The 20783-nt window shown below is 48.9% G+C and overlaps 1 protein-coding gene and 1 long non-coding RNA gene across 15 annotated transcripts in view; one reads left to right on the top strand and one right to left on the bottom strand.

Annotated features, from left to right (window-relative positions):
* Positions 1–781: 781 nt before the first annotated feature.
* Positions 782–20783, bottom strand: part of Eif3a (eukaryotic translation initiation factor 3 subunit A) — a 177096-nt gene continuing 157094 nt past the window's right edge. For 12 of the 14 annotated variants that reach the window (XM_078041357.1, XM_078041471.1, XM_078041312.1 and 9 more), the window contains 2 exons: positions 8358–8409; positions 782–1542 (listed from right to left, as the gene is read on the bottom strand). The gene's annotated coding sequence lies outside the window, so the exon portion shown is untranslated. Of the gene's footprint in view, positions 1543–4818; positions 6487–8357; positions 8410–20783 lie in introns of all 14 variants that reach the window. The other 2 variants (XM_078041840.1, XM_078041890.1) reach the window with 2 other exon arrangements.
* LOC144376038 (uncharacterized) lies at positions 12749–19281 on the top strand. The gene is made up of 4 exons (XR_013436042.1): positions 12749–12866; positions 13746–17014; positions 17827–18120; positions 18824–19281. It is a non-coding gene; the product is annotated as an uncharacterized LOC144376038 (long non-coding RNA).

Raw genomic sequence — 20783 nt, 5'->3', positions numbered from 1 at the left:
TGTCATCAGGGTTGTTGTGAGGATTAAATGAGATAATGTATCAAAATACTTAGCTCAGGGCCAGCAGGCACAAGCTCAAAACAGTTGTCAGCCATCTGTGATGCCCTAGGCTTCCCAGGGCTCAAAGCCTAAGGGACTGCGAGGGAAGGCTTCCTTCATTCTGTGCTTTAGGCAACTTGCTTACCTCAACCTAGTAGCAATCCTGCCCTAAGAATGTGTGCAGGTGACCTGGAGAAAGGCAAGAAGCCCTGAATCACCTGACATTGGTATCAGCCTCCAGGACCACCAGGGAGAAGCAGGACTCAGCCTGCAGGGAGCGCCATCTGGGCATCCATAACACTCATTGAAACTGCCCACGCTTCTCTGGGGCTGTGTTCTCATCTGAAAGTCTCATGAGGTCTGTCCCTCCCCACCACCCCCATCACAGAGCTATGGGGACCAAACAAGACCAGAGAACAAAAAGACTGTAGAGTACAATGAGCTGGGTCACTCAAGAGGATGCTCATGATACCTCATCTTAGACTGAGTCTCTCCTCCCCGCACCAGTCCAGCCTGGTGCCTCCAAGTCACGTCTCCATTAAACAAAACCAAAGAATCAAAAGCTTGATTCTCCTGCTTCGTATCTTTGTATCTGAGGAAAAGAAGCAAAATTACCCAATACATAAATTGGTAATAAAGTACTTGATAGCAAGACCCATTTGTCTCACCTCCAATTTAATGTTTTAAACAACCACCACAAATTACCGATCGCCACTTTCACTGAATTAAATTGTAAGGAGAATTAGGAAACAGTTCAGATTTTAATCAATGTTTGTATTGACCACGAAAAAGGAAGTCCCTCCTTTGCCTGTCTCTAATCAGGAGTGTTAATTATCTTGGACACATGCTAGCAAATTAATTACGAGCTAATGAAGTTAAAGGAGGGCATTTGTTCAGGGAAACTGATCACAGATTGTTAGCTCTGGGGATTAAATGGAAAACCACTGTCACGAAAATGGCTTTAAAAATTAGACCCAATATTTGACTTGTGAGCTTGCCCAGCAGGAAGAATGAAGGACACTGACCCCCGCCCCAGCCCGCCACTCACAGGTGCTGTCCCCCACATTCCTCCAGACCGCAGGAGAAGACGTTTACCTGTTTAACCTGTTCCAGGTTAAAACACGGTAACACTAAAGGTTTCCTTCCCTTGATGTGTGTGTTTATATAAGAGAAAGAGTCAGTCAGTCAGAGGATGCATGGAAAGAGGCCCTGGGAGTGTGGGCGAAAGCAGATCTGTGGGCCACGGGTGTGCAGATCTGCCACAGGCTGCAGCCCTGCCCTAGGGCACCAGCATCTTCCAGCTGGATGGAAAGCGCCCGGCCACCTGGGGAGCTGAGGCAGGTCCTGGCGGCTGTGTCCTTTTTCGGAGGCTGGGCCTCCGAAAGCTGAGCCCAGATGCAGGAAGCCCGGCTGGGTCAGGAGTCGGTCATCCAAGTCAGGGCAGATGAGTCCAGGGAGTGGAATGGCCATCTCTCCATGTCTTCCCATCCTTGTGAGCCAGGCCTGTGATGCAGGAAGAAGAAACAGAATGAGCTCCCCCATGTGAAGTGTCCAAGGCTTTGACTCCATACAGAGGGTGGCGAAAAGGGAGGCTTGCCTACCAAGGCCTCTTCACCCATTCTTAGAAAACAGAACCCCCGGTTCACTCACCCAGCTAGACAACGACACTGCCCAGCCCCCTTTTGCTCCTGACTAAATTCCAGTCAGTGAAATATCAGCAGAATTTTCTGGATGTGATTTTTGAGGAAATAAAAAAAGCTGCTGATTTTTTTCTTCTTCTCTCTTCCTCTTTTCCCTGCATGAATACTTGATGTGGTGGCTGGGGCTCCAACAGTGATCTGGAGCAGAGGCGACCTGGAGGAGGAAGCCATTCACTGATGATGGCAGAGCAGGAAGGCAGGAGGAGCCTAGGATCCTGATGGCTGCAGAGCTCTGTACTAGCCCTTCCCTCGGACTTCTACACGATAGTGTCACTGGGAAGGCACCAAGGAGGTGTCCCAGAAGGGAGAAGGGGACTTTGACTCAGCCCTGGCAGGTTCTTGACTTAAGTCACAAAAAAGATTTTCGGGAATTATCAGAGGAGTCACAAACATTTATTTTTGAAAAGCAAAGAAATTGATTCAGGAAAGCCACAATAGAGCAGGACACGCACTCAAAGGGGGAAGGGGCGCCAGCGTTCGAGAGTGAGATGCACTGTGGGGTCCTGGGCTCTTGTTTTTAAAGGGGTCTTTGTAAATTGGGAACACAGGAAGTGCATGGGCATGATGGGCACCAGGAGGGTTCAGCTCTTAATTGTGGGATTCAGGGTGGGTCACAGTGGCCTGATTCTCTCAAGGTCTCTAGGTTGACATCACCCAGTCAAGAAATAACATCTGGAACATACCCACATCATAGGTCTCTTACAATAAGTTCCCTTTGCTTTATTTTGTCTCAAGAAAAATAGATTGTATAAACTAGCGATGTGCATAGGCATTTGTCACCTAAACTCGTGATTCTCCGAGATTCAACGGTCTCTTAAGAATTCAGAGCTGGAGGGACACAGGCTTGGGAGTAGAGTGCAAGCCCGTGCAACTGCTGAGCTTTATAGTCATCGTGTCCTTCCCTTCCCTGTGAGTGTCCCTTCTGCCTATCCTACCTGTCTTCTATCCTGCCTAGGCAGGAAAAACCAAAGAGCTGCTTTGGTCGGGTGGCTATTATTAGAGGGCATGGGGAGGTGTTCCTTCTTCAACATTGGATGCCATGTCTAATTCAGGCAAATAGGAATCAGCAGGAAGTAGTGCCCCCCATACCCCCACCAAAAAAACAGTTCTCTGAAAGTTTGCCAGACTGGAAGAAGCAAGTAATTATGAGGGAAGCTCTCCACGTCCGTGAAAGGGAAGAGCAGAAATCCAACCTTGGTGACCACTCCAACTCATTCTAACACTGTCCCCACTCTCCCTCTTCCAACTGACTCAACACACCATTGGGCTCAGGTAAATGGAACCCACCTGGCCTTGGAGGCTTGGTTGGGAGCAGGGCTGCAGGACTCCTGGCTTCCTGTACCCTGTGCTCTTCTAGCTCTGCTTAGCAGCTGTCCCTCAAATGCCACCCACCACAGAGGCAAAGCCTAAGTCCTGTAAGTCTGTCCATCTACCTCATGGAGAGGCCATGAATGGATGTCGTAGGAGCACCCTCTATCCAGCACGCTAATGGAGAGCCAGGCAAGCATCCCATCCCCCTCTCTTGTGGCAGCAGACCTTGGAGGGGACCTCACTCCTCCATGTCACATACAAGGAGAAAACTGAGGCCAGGAGGGGTCAGGTTGTGCCCAATCTCCAGCTCAACAATCAGAAGCCAACCTCAACTCCTCCAGCCCCTCCTCACCCTCATTCCAGGATGGGAAGTTGGAAACACTTAGTTTTGGTGGCCCCTTTAATAAAGGATTGGGGGAAGTCAGACCCTGCCCAAGCCTCTTCATGGCCCACAAAAAGTGTTCGTTCATCCATTTTCTAGAACAGCTCTGCCCACTAAAACTACATGCATGACACATATGCAATTCTAAATTTTCTAGTAGCCACATTGAAACAAGCAAAAGACTGGTGAGATTGGTTTTAATAATATTTTAGTTGATTTGTGTCCAAAATATTGCCCTTTCAACCTGTGATCAACATGAAAACATCATGAGGGTCGCCTTTAAAATCCTCCTCAGTCAGGTGTGGATTTCACACCTACAGAGCATCTCAGCCCAGACAGCCACATTACAATGCCCCATAGCCACATGGAGCAAGTGGCCACTGCACTGAAGGACCAGGTTCTGGAAGATCAGTGGGAGAGCTTCACCTGCTTAAAAACTCCAAGCACTTCATGGGTACCAACACCCACTTTCAAATCCCAGGCAGGTCTGAGGGTGCTTTTCCCCCTGCATCCTCACCACCATTTAATATCCATTTTTGGAAAACTGTCAGTCTAAATTTCTAATAGCATCTCTGCTTTAGTTGGCCTTTCTCTAACCATAGGGAAATGGCAAAGTACCTTTTTGCAAGCTGATTGGCAATGACGACCTGTCTTCTGTCAATTGTCTGAGCCATACCCTTCACCTAGTTTTAAAATTAGCATCTACTTTTTCTCATTGAATATTTTGAGTATCTTGGTTCTTTGTTTTTTGTACTTCATTTATGGTGCTTTTTGTCAGTCTGGGTCTTTCTGTTTTTATGCAGTGGAGGATGCCAGCCTTGTCCTTTATAGCATCTGGGTTTTATGACTTGCTGAAGAAGGCTTGTGCTCCCCCAAGATGACAAAAATACTCTCCTGTATTTTCTGCAAATATTATTCTATTCTCGTTTTCTTGTTTGTTTAGCTCTCTGCTCCATCTGGAATTTATCTTTGCCCAGCACTGTTCTTTGCTTACAAAATGTTAGCCCTGGTCCTCGCCTGGGGAGAGCGGAGCTCTGGGGGAAGGAAGGGTCCTTACGGGGTGAAAGGCAGAAGCACAGCTGGGGAGCCACAGGAGCAGAAGCCTCAGGAAGGTGGAGGCTGTGGGCTCAGGCTTCGTGCCTTCCCACCAGCTGGGAATCCGGTCCCTGGTGGATGTCTCCCCCCTTGGAACCTCAGCTGACTGCCCGTGAAATGGGGATGCTAGGACCCCACGGCATTGTTGTGGGGACTATTTGGCTTCTCCATTATGTCCTCTCTCGAGGGCATCGGAATGACTTCCTCTTGGGGGTGATAAAATGACTTGCAACAACAGCTCTCAACAAGTCTTTGGGTTGAGTTGCCCAGGCTCAGGTGGGAGGTTCTCACCTGGAATTGTCCTTGCAGTCAGATGTCCCCTTGCCCCAAGTCATCTGCAGGCTTGACTGAGCCAGATGTCCTCAATGGCTCCCTCATGTGGCTGATAGTGAAAGAGCAACTCGGAGGAGGCTGCTTTAGACAGGTGGTCCAGAAGTTTCTCTCCAAGGGGGTAACATTTGAGCTCAGGGCTGATTGGTGAGGAGATTGGCTCGAGAGAGCCTGGGGCAGCCCATTTTCAGCGAGGGACCAGTTATTATGGCTTCTGATCCTAGAAGACCTCCTTCTAGCCACCCTGCTACAAAATGAAAGTCCCAATCCAACTGGCCAGTGACTGTGGCAGCTGATGCTCTACCATACAGAAGAAAGAGTGCAATAAAGAGGTGGCTGTCCGGGCAGCCTGCCTCGAACATGCAACGGGAAAACAAGCTCGGGGCCAGGATCCTGCTTCATGTGGGAAACGGCCCCCCTTAGGAGCCTTCCAACGGCATTAGGATAGCTCCCTGTTCTTCGAGCTATATTTCTAAATTGCCACCGGCGACAAGTCGGTGACAGCTTACCCCAGCAGAAATAGCACTGCTGGAGACAGAACGCAAGATAACAAGCCTTCTTTCATGAAGCAAAGCCCAGCAGGCGCCCAGACACCCCTCGCACTGTTCCCTTCTCTTTGACATGAACAGCTGTACTAATGCGAGTTTACCCACCAGATTAAAAATAATTTGCTAAATATCCTGGTGGAGTTATTCTGAGTGGCTTTGGTTACTGTCAACACATGCAGGGCTCATGATCTCAGGTTAACAGTGAGTGAGGTGCAGCTAGACCCCAAAATAAGGTTTTGAAACCCAGCTCCACATAAATTAGACCTGCATTCACATGTCCATTCAGGGGGTATTGTTCGTTAGCACTTTGTTCACAATTTTCCATTTTATTGTGGCAAAGATGTATTCAACATATGACCAGAGATTGTCAAGGACCAAATGCAACTGAATTTTATTTCTTTCCAATAGAAACTAAAACGAGGCTCACCTGAATCAACACTGAGCTAGGCTCTTTGGGGAAATCATAAAGTGAATTAAGATCAGGCCCTGCCCTTGGGGAACTCACAGCCTGGTGGGAAGGAGGACAGAGATATAGAAACAAGTAACTCTTAAGAGAAAAACAGAATGAAATAAGGGCTGATCGAGAGGGACTGAGCACTGGACATGCACAGAGGAATAATTACTTTGGCTGAGCAGGAAGGCGATGTGGCTACACTTATGACGGATGTAGCGTTGATCTGGGCCTTTGGCTATAGGTTTTTGTTTGTTAATAAAACATCAGAGGAAACTATGTCTAAAGACATGATGTGCTAAAACTCCAAATATCTGAGCCAGAGTTGTGCATCTACCTAAATGGAATTTTGACTCCCATGTTCAAATTGGTTCTGGATGCATCTTGGAATCCCTTGAGGATTTTTTGAAATGTTACCTGAGCCACACTCTACAAAGATCCACAAAGCCTGGGGTGAAGCTGGGCAACCACAGAGTCTGAGGAGTCCCCAGATGATGCCATGTTCAGCCCGACTGTGTTTTCTTGTGTTCTCGAAAAACAAAGTCGGAACAAGTGATTTCCAAAGTAACGGTACCAGCCACACCTGGGATCTTGTTGGCAATGCAAATTCTCAGCCCATGTGGCCCACACCTGCTGAATCAGAAAGCTGGGATGAAGGCAGACCCAGGAATGAATGTTTTAACAAGCCCTCCAGGTGCAACAATGAAAGCCACTGAACCAATGAGAACAGTGGCCAAATAGCGAGCAAGATGCCTGTATCCCATCTCATAGCATGTCCTTACAATCCTATGATATTACACGCTGCTGTTTATTGAGCACTTGCTGTATACCTGATCCATACATTAACTCATTTTACTGATGCTTTTTCAAGTGGGTGGGTCTTATTACCACCCCATTGTACAGATGAAGAATTTGAGGCTCAAAGCTATTACTGCTGCTAAAAGCCATACAGCTAATGCACAGGCCGTTCAGATCCAAAGCCAGGGCCCTCTGACTGCACATCCGTGCTGCTCCATGTTGCCAGATACCTGGCTGCAGCACGTTTCATCAGTACTGTGTCATGGGCACTGCTTAGAGGAGTCGGGGGATGGGTGCCTAGAGAGGGGTTGTGGAGTCTCCTGGTGAGAAAATTCCATTTGTGGCTGGAGCTCACTCTTGGTAGAAGGAACATGGTTGCATGGGAAGAGGAGGTTGGTCAGGACTCTATTAAGCCTCTCCCATCTCCTCGGACCCTAATAGGCACCAGTCTCTTCCTGGACACACTTGGAGTGGATTACAAGGAAAGAGCCTCACAGGAAATAACTAAGAAACATGCAGCCCCTTGAACGGCCTTATCTTCTCCTCTCCACGTTGGTTCTGGTCCAGCAGGACCATAGCTCAGAGGTCCCTGTCCAGCTGATGAGGAATCCAGAGGTTTTTACAAGAATGTTCCCCTCCTAGTACAGAGAGGAAGCCTTAGTAGGCAAGCATGGAAGGGACCGGTCTTCTCTTTGGTGACCTACCTCTGGCAGTAGCCACACTGGACAGTTGAGAATAGGCAGTGGATGCTACAGTGGCCACCAGCCAGCCTGGGCCAGCCCTGCAGCCCACCACCACCCCCCTGCTTTGCAGCTTATTCCCTTTCCCCTCCCCGGAGGCCTTCCTGGCCCTTCTTCCAGGTTCAGCTGGCTGCCAGCCAGACCAGCACCTGGGAGGTGGATGAAGCCAGGTGAGTCACCGGTTCCTGGAAAACCATCGTCTAGACAAACTCCCAGATGGCAGAGATGGGCCCAACGGGCTTCTCCAGAGCCTCATCCCGGGTGGACTCTGCCAGGCCCACAAGCTGTCATTCGAAGAGGTTTGGGAACCAAGGTCACCCTGCCTGGGGGTCCCGGTTTCTCTAGTTCAGCTCAGTTCTGTGCTTCCAGGCAGCCAGGACTGAGCTCATGAGATCAAGGCCCAGGAACATTTCTAACTTAATGTGTCCCAAACTTGGAATGCTCACAAAAAGTCACCAGGAGGGGCTGGGATCCAGGTCAGTGGTGGAGCACTCTGGGCTCCATCTCCAGCAGCACAGGGGGCGGGGGGGGAGTCAGCTGGAATCCTGCCCACGAAGGTCCTGATCAGCAGGTCCTGGAGGGCTGAGCCTCTGCATCTCTAACAGACCCCTGGTGCTGCTGTGCAGCCTGGCCAGGACTTCACCCTCATGGTGAGGAGAAGTGGATATGGCCTACAGCACTCCCAGTGTGCTCTGGAGTGAGGAGGTCACAGGGCTAGCAGATGTGCACAGCCACGTGCACTGGTGAAGAGCTATAAGCTTGGGTCACATGAACAGCCCCTTCACGTGCCTGAGCTCTGTGTTTCCCATAAAATGGGAATAACTACATTGACACCTACATTTCATTTTGTAAAATGAAAATAACTATTTGGAGTTTTGGAGGAATCAAACATGCTAAAATTTATAAAGTCTGAGCTGCTACTTTTACCCAATCAGAATATCAAAGAGCAAAATGTTTGCTTACAGACATGTGTTCAGCCAAGATGCAGTTATCAGCGCAGCTTTCACCCTCTCACCTGAAACAACCAGAAAAACAAGAATAGAATTCATGCAATGATGGTTTCCCAAACTGTTGGACTATGATCCTGGAGACATGGAAACAGACAAGAGAAGACCTATGATTGTCCTGGCTCATGGCCTTTGGAAAGTTCCCCAGAGAATGGGATGCAGGAGAGAGATACCTGAGAGGGGCCCAGCAGACTCGGGTTGGAGAGATGCAGCTGGGCACTGGGGGACATCCAGGTGACTAGAGATTTAAGGAAAGAGTACTCGGGGGAAAGCTGGGCAGAGACATGTCCAGGGACCCACAGAGAACTGACTCAGGTATTTATCTGAGAACTCATCAGCGCATGCCTGGAAGAGGCTCCCCAAGGCCAGGGGAAAACAGCCCAGGAAGAGAGCCAGGAACGACGGCTGTTCATTACCTAACCACCCCAGGGTCCCATCTCCACCACACTGGGGACAAATTTGGGGTGGAGGGCCATGAATATTCAGGCACAAACACCCCAAAGCTGGAAGGAGGTCACAAGGGAGCAGGAGTGACAGCTAAGGCCAGGGAGGAGGACGGTCAGGACTGGCCCCGGAGCCAGGGGAGGAGGTGGGTCTCTACCTTAAGGGTTTTAAGGCTGGTGGGGGCTGGTGTATGGACTGGTAGAGGGTGAGCTTGGTATGGGTCAGAGCAGAAACAAGTGAACAAGTTCAGAATCTGTCAACAGGAGAAGTGACGGTGGCACAGTCTCGGGAGGAGCTGACAAACTGGGAGAAAAATAGACAAATTCTAAACACAGGCTTAGAGTAGTCTCCAAGCTGACTCAGGGGGCCCTGGGAGGACCTGGGGGTCCTGGCCAGGAAGAAAGGAGCCTTCACAGGACTCTAAAGACCACTCCCCTAATCTGCCACCCTTCCCGGCCTTTCCATCGCCGTCAGCTGATCTGCCTCATGGAGAAGCAAAGGCCTCGCTCCTGGATCAACAGGGGTGACCAGCCCTCAGCTCACACAGGAGCAAGGGGTTTCCTAGGACATGGGTCACCCAAGTCTCCACGTCCATCCTGTTTAACCCTGGGGAGGTCAACAGGCTTGGGAGGCAGCTTGGAAAGACAGAGCAAAGGGCCAGAGCCCAGGGTGCAGGCCCATCCTGGGCCAGGCAGCAGGAATCCACATACGGAGCACTGGGGAGCCTTCTCCATTCACCAGGTCTTCTGTGACCGTGGTCTCTTTGGACCCCCAACAGCCTCATGGGATGAAGAGAACCAGCCAGGAACTGAGAGCTGTGTGTATAGAGGACATGGAGGCTGCTGTGTCTCAGGGAGGGGCTGGGGGACAGAGCTGCTGTTAAAGGGTTTGCCTGAATGTCCTCAGCCGAGGAGGAGCTACGAGGAGGTCAATGCCATGCCGTCCCGACCACGGTGGTTCAGCTCCCCGATGTGGGCTGGCGTGGAACCAGGGTTGGGCTTAGCCTAGGGCTTTGGTGGGGACACCAAAGTATACCCCCAACCCTGGCCTTACAAAGCTCCCAGTCTTGAGGGGGCAAAGAATGGTGTTCAAAAACTGATGCTATGGGTCACCCTGAGCCCAGTGTGGTGACAAAAGAAGGAACATGGGGCTATACGGTCTCAGAAAGATGGGGTGCTGGTGGAGGCATCATTGAAAACAGATCCTGAAGGATCGACCCCACGAAGCCCCGCAGTGTGAAAGCCAGATCACAGCTCCCCACCAGGCGGACGTCTGCATCATGGAGTGGCCCAATGACAAGTCGGACTCCCAGCCTCACCTCTGACCCTCAGAATCAGCTTCACCCAAGGTTCCTATTTTTTAAGAGCCCAGCAAGTGGTTCTGACCGTGACCCAGGTCTGAAAATGTTCTCCAGCTGATTTCGGTGGCTTCTCCCAAGTGCAGCTCCCATGAAATACCCGTGAACCCACCATCAGAGGCGGCGATGGTATGAGATGGGTGACGTTAACAAGTTCATTTTGCAGATCAGGGCGTTGACCTGAACTGAGACCAGCTAGTTTTACTCAACCCTAAATCCATCCAGAGCCCAAATTTCCCAAACCATTGCTTCTAAACGATGCCAATTCACAGGTCAGCAAAATTTTCTGTAATGGGCTAGATAGAAAATGGTTCAGCCTTTGCTGAAAAGCAACCTTAGGCACTGTGTAAATGAGTGAGTGGGGCTGTATTCCAATAGAACCTGACAGACACTGAAAACGGAAGTTCCTGTGTTTTACAGGTCACAAAACGTTTTTTATCATTTTTCCCCAGCCATTAAAAAATATAAAACACCATTCCTAGCTCACTGGCTATACAAAAACAGACGCCAGGCCACATTTGACCCACAAGCCGTGATGTACTGACATCAATCCATCCACATATCAGGCAAGTAACTCTCCATAGCATTGAGCAGGGGGAGTGGGGCGGGGTGGGGGAACTGGGGCCCTGTGGCAGTGATGATCATAGACCCCTCACTTGACTCTGCTTTTGCTCCTCTGTTGTCTTTGAGCCTGCCCAACCCTAACCTCCTTGATTCTGAGATTGATATTCACTCCTCTGACTTGGAGACAGAGTACACACTACTCATTATACCACCCTACCTCAAGGAGCCTCACCCCAGAATCCCCACTGACTGCTCCCCCTCCCAGAGATCAGACACCTAAACGGCAAACTGCTCGGAAATTCAAGGTCTGGGCAAGTACTTATTTTCCAGGAAAATCCTATCCTCACAGTCAGTTTGCAGCCGCAGCCCAAGGTGGGGCGATGCCCAGCCCTGGGTAAGCCTGCTAAACCTTCACAAGTCACCCTGGCTTAATGCCTTTCACAAACAGCCCCTTCTACATTCTATTCCCAAGTTCTCGTGACACTGAACTCTTTTTCAGTGGATTATTTTAGCTACCAGCCAGTTCTATAATCTCTATCCCCTGAGGTCAAGTTCAAAGAGAATTCCAATGTGATTAGGTAAACATATTCAAGTAGTAGATTTATGTGCTACTGTGCTATTCTTTGTGATGTTGGCTTTGGAGGCAGGGAATTTTAAGAGCTCCTGTGTGCTCCAGTTATCTCCTAAGAAATTAACTCATCAGTCCCCACTGTGGGTGAAAGCACTTCTTAGGACATTTGAAATTCAAACTTGGCAGCTCTCTTAGTGGAAGAGGAAGAGGAAGAGGAGGAGGAGGAGGAGGAGGCGGGGAGATGATGATGATTAACCAGAAAACTAGAGATGATTCCTGGCTGTTTGCGAATGCTTGTGGCTCTTGAGAAGCGGAAGCCAGTTGCAGGTCTTTCCATCCATCACGACTGTGAAATTGAACTGTGAACGGCACCTGGAGCAGTGGGCTGGCACTGCCCCACGCAGGGGGTTAATGGAAATGTGGAGAGCTTTTGTCTTTTAACAAAGTACTTGAGCAATTATCTCAGCACACCCACAGCTCAGGAGACTGTGCAGGCAGCATGGTTACCCAGGCAGTCCAGAGGCAAAATAAATTCCTGACAGCCTTTGCCAGCCAGATGCTCTGATTTGCCACTGGCAACAAATGGAGTCTGGAACAAGAACCCTTCCGCAACCACCCCTCCTGTCTCAGGTGCAGAGGTCTGGTCAAGGTATTCAAGCACAGCTCTCTCCCTATAGGTGATCCTGTGGTATCCTCACAATCCTCCTGTGAGGAGATATTATGGTCACCCCACCATTTACAGACAAGAGTCCTATTTTACTGTAGAGAAAACTGAGGCTCGCCAGGCTACCAAGGCACAGTAGGCCTGGAAATCAAGTTGTCTAACCCTGAGTCCTGTGCAGTATGGTTTTGCAATAATGCTAAGCCCCTCAGCTTCCTGAAACACTCCCATGCAATCCGACTTCAAATCAAACCAGAACAAGCTTTGAGGTCAAGTCAAGACTCATGGGGGAGGGCATGGGATGAGCGGAGGAACTTCAGATTGGGCAAAGGGGAGAGGGGAGGAGAGAGGGCAGGGGGATAGGAAAGGCAGTGGAGTGAGACAGACATCATTACCCTAGGAACATGTATGATTGCACGAATGGTTGTGACCCTACTTTGTGTACAACCAGAGAAGTAAAAAATCGTGCTCTGTTTGTGTACAATGAATCGAAAAGCATTCTGCTGTCGTGTATATTAACACAAATAAATTCTTAAAAATTAGAAAATAAGTTTAAGAAAATGCTTTGTGAAAGTGAAAAATGTCTAAACGTTTATCATTCAAGTCATATGCTCCTGAAATAACATTTTGGGAAGATATAACCAAAAAAAAAAAAAAAAAAAAGGAAAAAGACTCACTGGGGATGAGGAAGTAGATGGCCCTGGCCTTGAACCAGAGAAAAGCGAGAATGTGAAAGCATTCTCAGATCCGAGGAAGCAGGCCTGTGTCTGGGAACTGAGGGGTGGTTCAGCTAGACCTGGGTTTGCAGAAAGGCCACAATGCTCCTGCAGAGGACCCGAGCCTTGGGGAGAAGGAATCTCGGAGGAAGGTATTGGCCCAGGAGACTGACGTTTGGGAGGAGGGAATTAGGAGTGGTGTCTGTTTGTACCAGTTGGTTTCCCAGCCAACTCCCATGGATTCATGGTGGAATTGTCCAGGGAGCAGAGGCTGTAAGAGGAAGGCAGTTGTGTGCCTGCTCCTTAGTAGTCAGGTTCTGAGGACAGGCAGCCTGGGTCTAGCTCCACTGCTCCCTAAACCCAGGTGACCTCGCATGTGTTCCTGGATTTACCCATGTGTGCTGTGAGATTAGAAAGAATGGTTTCACGAGTTTTTAATTACACCATCTCAGATCCTTGGCATGGGAGAAAAGAGATAAATGTAAAGATAGAAGAAATCTAGTGAAGCTCTTGTGGTTGAATGAACTAGTGTTGATTTTTATTCTGTTAGAAAAAAAAATGAACCTGAATCTGGCCAAGATTCCAGGTTCAACTACCAGTTTATAGGAAAGGCAACAGACGGAGGAGCAAGTTTAAGGACACCAAAAGGGGATACGACCACAGAGCCCATACTACAGGAAGCCCCACGAGACAAACAAGCTGGTTTCTTCCACAACTGAACTGTAGCGCGGAGGGACTCAGGATAAACAGAAACTTGAGACACAAATCACTCAGTCACAAGGTACAGACATTTGATGAATCCTGATTCAAATTTTAATAACTGTTAAGCAGAGTGACACCTACAAAGCAACTGGCAGTCTGAACACTGACTTGATATTTGATGATATGAAGTCATTACTAATTACTTTTAGGGATGATAATGCAATTATTGACATGCTTTTGGTGGGGGAGGTATCAGGGATTGAACTCAGGAGAACTCAACCACTGAGCACATCCCCAGACCTATTTTGTATTTTACTTTCTTCTTATAGGGTGAGGCTGGCTTTGAACTCTCGATCCTCCTTGCCTCAGCCTCGCAAGGCGGGGGATTACAGGCGTGTGCCACTGTGCCCAGCTATTGACATGCTTTTATAGAGTCCTTATCTGATGCAACCTTATCCCAGACGCATCCTGAAATACTTGGAAATAAAACAGGATATTGGGTATCTACTTCAAAATAACATGGAGAAAGAGTCTAAGCACTTGCTAAAAGAAGACACGCAAACCGCCAACAGATGTGTGAAAAAAAACCCGCTCATCATCATTGATCCTCAAGGAGATGCAAATTAAAACCACAACGCAATATCACCCCACACCTGTTAGAAAGACTAGCATCAAAAAGACAAAAGGCAAGTGTTGGGGAGGGGTACAGAAAAGGGGACTCTTGTGCACCGCTGACGGAGGACACCTGAATGTGGACTTGGTGGAAGACAGTATGGAGGCTCCTCGGAAAACTCAAAAGACTATTATCAGATGGTGAGGAAGCCCACATCTGGGTATATATCCAAAGAAACTGAAGTCAGGTACGCTGGAAAGATAGCTGAGCCCCTTATTCATTGCAGCATCTTTCAGAATGGCTAAACATAGAAGTAACCTAGGTGTCCATCAATGTATGAATAGATAAAGAAAGTGATCTAGGTGCACTGTGGAGTACTGTTCAAAATGGAATACTACTCCTTAAGGGGCTGGGCTGGGGCTGGGCCTGGGGCTCAGTGGTAGAGCACTCACCTGGCGCGCGTGAGGCACTGGATTCAATCCTCAGCACCACATAAAAAATAAATAAAGGTATTGTGTCCATGTGCAACTATGGTATATTTTAATACTACTCCTTAAAAGGGACAATCATCATCTTCCAAAACACAGAGGAATCTGGAGTGAAATAAGCCAGGTGCAGAAAGTCAAACCCTGCATGAGGCTGCTTATGTGTCAAATCTAAGGAAGTCGAACTCATAGGATGATGGTTACTAGAGATGGCTCGTGACTTATAAAAAGGTTTAAAAAAAAAAGAAATCTTGCCCAAACTTGGAAGGACTTTTCCTAGATATTCAACTTTGCAGTTCCCTGTGGAAACAGAGACAGTGGCTGCTTCTGTTTAAGGTCACTTTAACTCTGGTGTATTTGGCTACTTGATCCTAAGCAAAGCTCAGGGTTCACGGACCAGAGCTCTTTTCATTTTCTGAGCAAAAGTTTCCCGACCCAGCTGTGCTCAACCTTTGGAGGCATCGGGATCCCTGCTGAAAGCACAGGTTCTGGGCCATCCTCCACCCCAACTTCTGTTGGTGATCCTAGGAGAACCAGGGCCCTTAACAAACCTCCAGGCCCCCAGGATGGGCTGCTCTCTAGCTAAAGGGTAAAAAAAACAACATTGACACCTTCTCTCCTTTCCCTTCCCGCTGGTTCCAACTCGGGACATGCAAGGCCACCACATCCCTATCCTGTCAAGCAAATGCTCCATCTTGGACTTGATGGATCCTCACAGAGTGGGCTCGTGGCCAAGGCCCGCTGATGGTCATTTCTGTGAAAGGTGTGCTTTCCCTGCCGTCCTAACCAGCTGAGAGAGCTCCAATCTACCTGGCTCTTCTAACTTCCTGCGGCTCCACGTGGGAGGGGCCTCCTGTCCGGGAGCTGACCAGGGGATGGGGAGGGATGATCAGCCAACCCCTGCTGCAGGCCCCAAAGCTCACACAGGAAACGCCAGCACAGGAGGTGCCCTAGGGACTCAGCCCACCAGCCTGCGCCACACCCTGTCCCTCGCTCAGCCCTGCCAGGCCGGGACGTCCCAGTAACCTCACTGTTCTTCACCCCCCCCCTTCCCCAGCTCTTTTCCTCGCTTTCAAAAAAGAGGTGGGGCCATGCCACATCCCTGTTGAGAACCTACCTTGGGCTCCTCTTTGCCTCCAGAATATCATCCACACCCTGGGGCCCACACCAAAGGACCATCCGGCTCTTCCTCCTCCTGCCAGTCATCTGTGCACACGCTGTCCCCTCTGGCTCCACCTCTGCCGCCCTTTGGCTCCTGCTGGTCTCTCTGCCAGGGGCACTGCTCCCTGCAGACTTTCCCTGGTGCCCGTCAAAGCACTCTGCCCTTTCCACCCAGGGCAGGTTCCTTCTAACTGTGGTAGGAAGTGGATTTCATTCTGTCATAAACTTGGTGTCGTCTGCATATTGTTCCTCCCACGAGATGAACTTCTTTCAGAAAATGCTCAGTTGGGTGAGAGTTCCCTGCTGGGTCCTGAATCTGTTAACTGACTGCACAAGTTGTCCCCTCTGGTGTTTGGGAAAGTTTGTCCTCCACCACACGGAGGTTCACCTTCCCTGGGGGGAGGTGGGGAAGGTTTCACTTTAGGTCCCGTCTGAGTCCATGCAGGCTGCTAGAGCCAATTGCCATAGACTGGGTGGCTTGGAAAGGATCGAAATCTCTCACAGTTCTGGAGGCTGGAGGTCCCAGATAAGGTGCCAGCCTGGTGAGGGCCCTCTGCCAGGTCACAGACTCCCTGAATCCTCACGCGCGCCAGGTGAGTGCTCTACCACTGAGCCCCAGCCCCTTAAGGAGTAGTATTCCATTTGGAACAGTACTCCACAGGGCACCTAGATCACACTTTCTTGATCTATTCATACATTGATGGACACCTAGGTTACTTCTATGTTTAGCCATTCTGAAAGATGCTGCAATGAATAAGGGGCTCAGCTATCTTTCCAGCGTACCTGACTTCAGTTTCTCTCAGGAACCACCTGCCCTTTACTTGCACTAGCTTGAGGCTGCAATTTACACGGACAAGATCCCACTTACAGCACGAAGCAGGCATTTGTAGCCTCCGACACTGAGCCCAGGTTGGCTAGGCCAGCTCCCAGGGGCCTCAGCCTTGAGGCTGGGTTCCTGGGTGCGCCATACCTTTCAAAGAAAACAGCAGGTCTCCAAAGGCAATTTCAGCAGCGCAGCCAAGAGAGCATGGGCCATCTGTCTGAGATTCTGTGCACAGGAGCCCAGAGTCGTTTCAGACCTGGGCCTCGAAGCCCACTCTCCTACCAAGAGAAGAGCTTGATCAAGGCTACAGCGCACGACGCGGGGGCTTCCACAGATCTGCCCAGGTGCTGTTGGGTGTCTTTCTCTCCTTTCCTTTGTCTTCTGTTTGATATGATTTAGGTGCTGTAAGCCGCTAACTTAGCCCAGTACAGAGAGGATAAAAACTGGCGTGGAATAATCAAGGTAGTCTGACCAGACATCTCTGGAACGACCTTGAACTCATCCATATTCTTCAAAGTAAGGAGAAGACATTTCACGTGTTACTTTTAATGAGAAGCAGGGAGAGGAAAAAAAAAAACTGTTGCTGGAAATATTTACCTTCCTTCACTCTGCGGAGAGATGGGGGAGATTTGTCGGCTTTGATCTCCACTTGTTTAATTACCGGGAAACGAAGCGCGCTTCAGCCCGCGGGATCCGCCAGTCTTACTCCTGCTGCAGAAGTTGGCAGCGGGGACTGGCAGCCTGGCCTTTCATTTCCCAGATCAAAGCTGAGGCAGCCCTGAGACCAGAGAGGTTTCCAGATAAGACGGTGGGGTCCTGCCCGGAGAGGTCCTTGAACCAGCCTGACTCACGAGACCTCCCCTCCCTCCCCAAGGGACGGGGCCCTAGTGGCTTGCCTGAGCCACATCCTGCCTAGGCCCCAAACACCAAGCCCCAGCACCAGGCAAGCCAGCACCTGCGTACCCACACTAAGCTCTGACCACGGTCCCCGGTGCCTGTTTGGGGCCTCCCAGTTACAGCCCTGAGCTGGTCCTTTTCTGAGCCTCACCAACAAAGCCCAGGCAGGGAGGATGAGACCACTAGATGGAATAAGAGGCAGAAGCTGGCCTCCTCTGAGGACAGGTGGCCCTGAGATTTGACCTCAGCAGAGTGAGGGAGGAGACTGGTAGCCATGGAAATGAGGGTGGGCAGCACCAGGGGGCGCTGTTGGTGGTAATCTGCAGCACCCAGCCCTCCTTTCTATGGGGGTCTGTCCCTTCTGCTCATCTCTGAAATAGGAGCGCTGAATTACACATATCCTTAAAGACCCCTTCCCACTTTCACATCAGCTGACTCCTGTAACCAGAACTGTGCTGCCCACTGAAGAAGACACACCAGATACCATGACAACCGTGATGACGGCAGCAGTAACTAACACTTATTGAGCCTTCCCTCTGCGCCACGTGTGGCACAAAGATGAACCCATTTAATCTTCACCAACATGTCGGGGTCGGTTCCATTATTATCCCCATCTCACAGATGAGGAAACTGAGGCCAAAGAGGTCACCTAACTTACCCAAGTTCTCACAGCTGTTTGACAGAGTCACGTCAAGATATCAAACTTCCCCTGGATTCCAGCCAAGGTAACAAGACTAATCCACACGAAACAACGTAAGAAAAATATAGAGCATAGAGTTAAACCGCAGAGTTCAGCTCCAGAGAAGAATCAGAAAAACCATAGCACAAGGACCAAAACCAACCCATTCCTATTTTGGTAGGTCAAGTGTCATGGGCACTCGGCCACAGCCATTTGTTCTGTGTTGTCCGGGGGCTGCTCTCACACTGCCTGAGTTGGCTGGTTGTGATGTGACCCATGTGGCCCACAGAACCTAAAATATTTACAATCTGACCCTTTAAAGTTAAAACCAGCACAGGTGTGTGCGAACCAGGACAAGTGGGTCATCCCACTGGCTTTAGAGTCTCAGAGGAAAGCAGAATCATGGCGCTCACAGAGGGAGGGGGCTGGGTCTTCAAAATGTGCAGGAGTTGGATGCCCCGTGGTGGGACATGGGAAGGGCTGGGGACAGAGACATTCCCAACAGGAAGGCCCCAGGGAGCTGGGAGAAGCAAACGTCTTTACCTCTTCCCAGCCCCACAAAGATAAGCTGGTGGGTTGCAGGGTGGCAAACTGGTCCCATCTGCTGGTTTGTAAATATGCATAAAGGTGTTAAAGGCACATGTACTTTGGCTGCCTCGGGGTGATTACATGAAGGACCCCCAAGTCTACAGCCACGCCTTATGAAATGTGACTGTGGTTCTCTTCTTTACCCTTGATTTTGAATTCAGCCACGTGACTTGCTTTGGGATGTCATCAGTGTTGACTTTGGCAGAGATTTGAAAAGCCCCTGCATGTTTCTTCTTCCTTTCTGCTGCTTTCGGAGAACTTGTCTGCCATGGAGCAAAATCAAGCCACCCTAGTTGTCCCAGCCAAGGCCATCTGAGGTCACCCATGTCACAGACTTATGAGTGAGACGGGCTCAGCCCAAAAGAACAGCTCCCCAAAAAAGAAAAAAAAGAAAGAAAAAAAAAACCAACTATGAACTCAGCCTAAATTGCTAACCACAGACTTGTGAGCTAAATAAATACCTACTGCTTTAAGCTATTGTATTGGAGGCTGTTTGTTACACAGCATTATTACACAAATAGATAGCTGACACTGCCTAATCCTTTTCTGGGAATCCATTCTATAGAGCCAATCACACAACTGGGAGAATAAGTGAATAAAGAGTTTCTTTAAAGCATTGTTACAATAGCTTAGAAAGAATTGTTTCTGAAACATCTAAACGCTCCATAATGGAGGATTTGTTTAAAAAAAAAAAAAAAAAACTAATTCCACACGATGGAATGTCGGTCATGAAGAAAAGTAATGCTTATTAGTATTCATTGACATGGAACAATATCCACTTCATGTAAAATTTTAAAAATAGACTGCAAAACAGTGTTTAAGTTGTATTCTACCTTGTCAAATTTGGAAGGGAGATCACCAAAATATTAGCACCAATTATCTTGGAATAGTTGGATTTTTGAATTTCTTTATTCTGCTCTGCATTCATTGAATTTTAAAAATGATATACTATCTTTACAGTCAGAAAAAAATAAAAATAAAAATGTCACCAAATAAGTTTCTCTCTAGTCCTTAGGAAACCTCTCCCCTCTCCCCCAGCTCCCCCTGCTGTCCACTCCAGGGATAGAATCTGACCTTGAGGTTGCAGGTCCCACTGGATCCAGGGGACTGGATCCCATGACCCGGGGGCAGGAGACGGACGCCAAGTCCTAGGAGGCTTTCTGTGCAGATGCCAGGGGACCGTCTCCCTTCAAACAGAGCAAGGAAATTACCCAGGAAACCAGATCCAACCGTGTGTTTAAAAAGTCCTTCCATCCAAGTCATAATATTTTTTGGAGATTTACTTTGTAATATTCTAATAACTGCAGCATTGGGACTGGAAATCCTTTGTAACTGGTCTCAGGGGCCTTCCTGGGACGTTGCCCTTAATGAGGTTTATAATTCAATATAACTACATCTGCATCTTTAATTATGCCTAACATTTAATCTTCATTGCTCCACTTGAATTGGAAGAGCTAAAATTAGGCCTGCTGTAGTTTAATCTGATAATAAACATCCATGACATTTAGAGCAAAAATGTACTTATTTCATTAGAGTGGCCGACACATTTACCATTTGCCTGAACTGAACAAATATTCTCCTGCAGCCCTCCCGACTGTCTCAGAGAACACTGTTTAACAAGCTGCCCGTGGCCGCCAGGAACTTGAGGGCGGACAAGGACCTAGGGGGTTAAGTAGTTCAACATCCCATTTTACAAGCGAGGGCAGTGACAACCTTGGAGGCTAAGTCATCCATCCAAAGTCGCACAGCAAGTGAGCAGGCAGAAGGACCACAGGAAATCAAATGCAGGATCCTCGCATCCTTGGCCAATGGCCTCTCTGTCATTTCTCTACCGTCCCCTGGCACATATGGCTGCGTCAGAATATAGTTTGTTAGCCAAGAATTCCTCTGGATAACTACCACGCCCCCCCATTCCCATTTTATTTATTTTATTTTACTTTTATGGAATCCAGGCAAAACATGACCAGGTACTTAGACTGAGCCTCATGCTTCAGCTGAAAACTCAAACCAATAGCAAATACCATAGAGAAAAAAAATATTTAAAGACATCTCATTACAAACAAGTATCTCCATGAACCAAACCCTAGAAAATAAATTATTAAATGGTCTAAAGTCTGGGCC

This window comes from Ictidomys tridecemlineatus, chromosome 1 (genome assembly GCF_052094955.1).
Source record: "Ictidomys tridecemlineatus isolate mIctTri1 chromosome 1, mIctTri1.hap1, whole genome shotgun sequence".
Lineage (NCBI taxonomy): Eukaryota > Metazoa > Chordata > Mammalia > Rodentia > Sciuridae > Ictidomys > Ictidomys tridecemlineatus.
The sequence above is the reverse complement of the archived record's forward strand: the minus strand, read 5'-3'. Positions and strand labels throughout refer to the sequence as shown.